Genomic DNA, 4951 nt, shown 5'->3' with positions numbered 1-4951 from the left:
ATTCTCTCACCCCTTCCATCTGCAGCAGCTGAAAAAACAGGTAGATTATAAAGCAGCATTCCCTGCACCCTTAACTGCTTTAGTATCCAGTGTCATGTTGGGTCTGCTAAACCAAAAGTTACCTCCAGCAGTTTGTTAGTAATAAGGAAGGATAATATATGGGGGAAAAGAGGCAGAAGATGAGAAATTGATTCCAGGGATGTGGTGTCCCATAATTCTCATAAAACTAAAATGAAAGCTGAGCACATCCAACAGCTTTAAAAATCAAGACACTCCTGTAAGTGCCTAAGTGCAGAGGTAGGTACTTCAGGTCCCTGGGTATGGAGATACGGAGCAGTTAGCCCAATTCTGCTCTCTGCAGATTAACTTTAACAGAAAACTTTATTGTTTTAATCAGTAGAATTATGCTGATAAATGTGAGTAAACTACAGTATGTCTCCTAGTCCATTTCTGACAAACAAAGACATTGTAGCTGTCCTACTCTAGTGCCAACACAAAAATAGTGTCAAGGTATGAACTTCAGAAATGTAACCTGAGCTGTCATTAAAAATCAAATATCATGATAAATTTAATTCACATTTCATAGAGAGCTGCATAATATCAATAAAAATCCTTTAATAATTGCTATGCTGGCACAGTACAGTGTAAGACATAAAGAGATACGATTTTTTTGTAATTTAGAGGAGGTGGAACTAAACACTGTTTTTTAAAAGAAACTGTTTCTCAGGGAGAAAAATGAATGTTGGAGGAGGATGTAATTTATTAGGAATTCTACTCCACCCTCGTTTACAAAGACTGCTCTGAAATTAAAACTTTGAGAGATCCGGTTTCTAATTTATTCATAGACTTAAAGGCCAGAAAGAACCAGGATCAGGTAGTCTGACATCCTGGGTAACACAGGCTATTAAATTTCCCAGTTCTTCCTATATCATAACCTGTGTCAGGCTAAAACATAGTTTCTTTTAAACAATGATTTTAAAAGCTGGGAAAACATTCTTACGTTTCTTTCATGTGGTTTTTGGTGAAGGTGAGAGAGAAAGAAAAATTCAAATCAATTGGATTGCTGTGACATAGCAGTAGAATCGGTATAGCACGCGACAGTGCAATCTGAACTGGGCATCACTGAGATGTAAACAGTTGGTCTTTTCTGGTAATAAAAGCTGACCAGTTTTCAGGGCAGATACATATGCTACCAATTGAGCAATGTACTTTTGTGAACTATTTTCAAAGGGACCAAAAGGCAGGTATATGCTTCTAAATCTCTTGGTCATATTGGAAAATCCCATTCTCAAACTGAAAAAACGGCTGAGAGCTGAACGCTGGACTTCCTGAAGTCAACAGTAGTTTTCTCATTTACATGTAATTGAGGTCAGAATTTCGTCCAAGAAGATCAGTTAACTTTTTGTGATGCTAACTGAAGAATTGTAATAGTATTTGCTGTTTGTGCTTTGCTTCCACGGCGGATATAATTCATTACCTTTTATTCCTTGGTTTTTTCCCCTCCACCAGCATGAATATATGAATATTTAAGATTCTTCAAAATCTAATGTAGTCTCCAAATTTCATTAATGTATTATTTACTTGATATTTTAGATATTAGATATTCAGTAAAACGGGATTGCATCAGCAAACCTTCCGGGACCCTCCATCCACAACGACACAAACTCTGATATTGCCATTTATCACCAAGCTTTACATTTTCACAATCCATACAGCATTTGTTCTGTCCACATAATTTGGGATCATGTTTTCAAATGAAACTTCCCGAAACCCACTGCCACCTGCTTTACTCCCTGTATTTGGAAGGGCTGCCATTCACCAATGTTCACGCTGCCGGCTAAGGAATCTCAGGCAATTAGAAGCACAAGTTTAGTCAGCTTCCACTAGGTGTTTATTAACAAATCCTGTGTAACTATCAAGATCCAAAAACTCTTGAGTTTGTTTGGCCATACGTGACAAACATGCACAGCTTTATTGCTTGTGACTCCCCTGTCCTCCATGGACCAAGTTTTCCCCTGGTGTAATTTAGCGTAGATCTACTGGAGTCAATAGATCTCAAGACTCTGAAGTTCTTATCTCCCTGCTGCTCTGATTTTTTTTTTCCTCCTGATAAAATTACTTATATTTATACTTCATAGTTTTATTATCACCAAGTAGGAAAATAAGAAACACAGATGAATTGGTTTTCCATCGTTTCTGGGAAAACTTGCACTTCTGCTGATGCCATCCAGCTTCTTTTTTGAATTCTCACATTTCCTGAACTCTAAAATGTTTTTAAGAAAGAGCTATCAATTACACAATGACTTCCAGCAGCTACAAAAATCCAAACTTAAACTTTTCTGGGCCAGCTCATCTACCAACACTTTTACGTACCCCATGATCTCCTGTTATTGATAAGGATGGTTATATCATTGTTCTTAAACACAAGAGACTTGGAAGGCAGGCCCAGATGTGTGCCTGCCTTGACCATTACTGTCAGGAGGATGCAGACTGGATCAGACTGGAGGTCCATCCAGTCCAGTCTCCTGACCCCTACTTTGTTTCAGAAATTGTTTTAGGTTCTGAGCCATTAAAATGTACGTCTTCTCCAGCCACTTTGTAACCAATATTATGGTTACTCTGAAAGTTCTCATTATTCTTCACCTCAGGGCTGCCTTGCAGCAGTGAGTTCCACCGATTGGGTTAGTTCGTTTGCTTGTGAAAGGAATGACTTTCTCTTCTCTATATATATTCCGTTGATGTTCTGGAAACCTGTCTTCTGCTGTGTTTCAACTAACTACTTTTAGTACTGCCTTTATCCTTATTCTTGAAGCATTTCCTTTTTTAAAGGTCATGGCTTTCTGTTTTTCATTGACAGTTCACTTCGGGCGCTCCTTCTTCCTTAACTGTTTCTGTTTCAAACCACCCTCTAGGAGCACACCTTTGAAAACAACCAGTCCAGCCCTTTTGCTATGAAGCTAGTCAATCTTCTCTGATAAGCAATGCAATTTGTATAAGCAATGGAGAAAATTGTTTTAGTTTCATGGATTTTGTTTTAAATTCCTCTGCCATTCACACAATTGTCCTGGCTTCTATTTTGTATTAGAATTTTGGTTCTCATTATTTGCTATTCTTATAAATGCACTGTATGAGCAAAGTTGAAACAATAACAAAAAGGCTCTTTTCCCCATTTCTCTTGTTTTTTTCATTCCCAGATCATACTCCTTCTAAAACAAAAATAATAGTCCGCAAGATTTTGATTCTGCTACTTTAAACTACCCATCTCCTAAAAAGATGCTAACCCCAGAAAGATACATTTGCTATTGCTGGGCATCTTATGTGGACTAAAGTCTTGAAAATTCCATCTTTAAAGCTTAATGCTAAAACACAGTGCAAATTACTCCTGCTAGAAGCAAGGTTCTTGCCATTTCCTCAAGCAACGAATTACCTCTTGATTTTCAAGTTATTTCCAAATAGCCTTTTCAGATAGCTATGCCAGGGGCTAATCCTAAGAAAACCCCTTTTAGTGTTTTTACAGTTGCAAATTTTATTTTGCTCCAATGCCTAACAGTGGTATGGAAATTGCAATTGTTGCTTTTGGTCTGTGTTAACCTTTCTCTCTTCATTATTTAGGAACAGAAAGCTTTTGTTATCTGTCTTAAATCAGAAGATTATAGGTCTGTTAGTACATGTTCCAGAAGTACCCTTTCTGTGGGTGTTAATAGTATCCAATTGAGTACACTAGTCATTAACCTCAAAAACAGTGACTCAGCAAGGTACCAGAGCATATTAGTGCCTGTAAGGAGGAAAAAAAAAAAAAAAAAAAAAAAAGGCAAAGGAAAAAAAAAAGGCAAAAGAAAAAAGAGCTATTTTCTCACACCAGATGCCAGGCAAGATGTATTTCTAGAGGAAAAGCTAACAGGCAGCCTAAGAACAAATGTCTGTGGTATCCTTCCCGGTAAGATGACTTGAAATACTCAGCTGGAGGCAGGAACACACTGGAGGGAGAACTTCCTGAGTACGTCTGAGGTTTTGCGTTGACAGTAAGGCCCACCCGCCTCCCTTGCAAATCAGTCAAGGTTGGTGGAAATGCTTCTGCTGGATCAGACCCAGAAAAGGGGTAAGTCACCTGTATTGCGCCCAAGGTGGTGACCAGTGATTTCTAATGCTTGATACAAATACTCTGCAGAAGGAAAACGTTCTGCAGTGGAGGATGATTTAGATGGATGGGTTTTAATCTTATTTTTTTCAGACATGCAAATCTAGGGATTTGTTTCTACAAAGAAAGTAAAATAAATCACGTATCATTTCCGTTTTCCACATACGTGCATTCAAGAAGAAAACAGACAGAGCAGACTTTCAGCCATGCAGTGAGTGTCTGCAGAAACGTATCTGACTACAGGTCTCTTAAGTCACTTTAATGGTGATGGATGTGCAAGAAACTATAATCAATTACATCGCCCTGAAAATTACATAGTTATTTTCCAAAAAACCCAACAGGTAACAGTTGTTTGATACAGTACAGCTTAATATTTCTCAGAAGACAGACCTTGTAATATTTGAGCTTGCCTGTACACACAAATTGTATCACTTCAACAATACTTGTACAGCTGCTTCTGTATAGTAAGATTATATAGATCTGGCAGGCAACTATAATTGAGACAGAAGAACCTGAAGCAAGATAGAGAAACACATTTGTTAAACAGACAAAAAAAATATCTGAACACAGAGATCTAAGGTCAGATCTAGGAGGTGATGTTCTCTAGCTCAGTATTTGAGAATGTTTAAAAACTAACCATGCCCCTCTGCAATGAGCAGTGTGGCCCTTCTGTAAGGTACATGTTCTCAAACTATCGGATTACTGACAGCTTTGTGCTTCCTCCTCTTCTGGTTCACACCCATATGCACCAGCTTAAAAGTCACTGCATACTGCCCAGGAGATGTGGCGTGGAGAGAGGCGGCGAAGATGTCA

The sequence above is a fragment of the Falco peregrinus genome, chromosome 2 (genome assembly GCF_023634155.1).
Source record: "Falco peregrinus isolate bFalPer1 chromosome 2, bFalPer1.pri, whole genome shotgun sequence".
NCBI classification, from domain to species: Eukaryota; Metazoa; Chordata; class Aves; order Falconiformes; family Falconidae; genus Falco; species Falco peregrinus.
Note: the sequence above shows the minus strand (reverse complement) of the source record.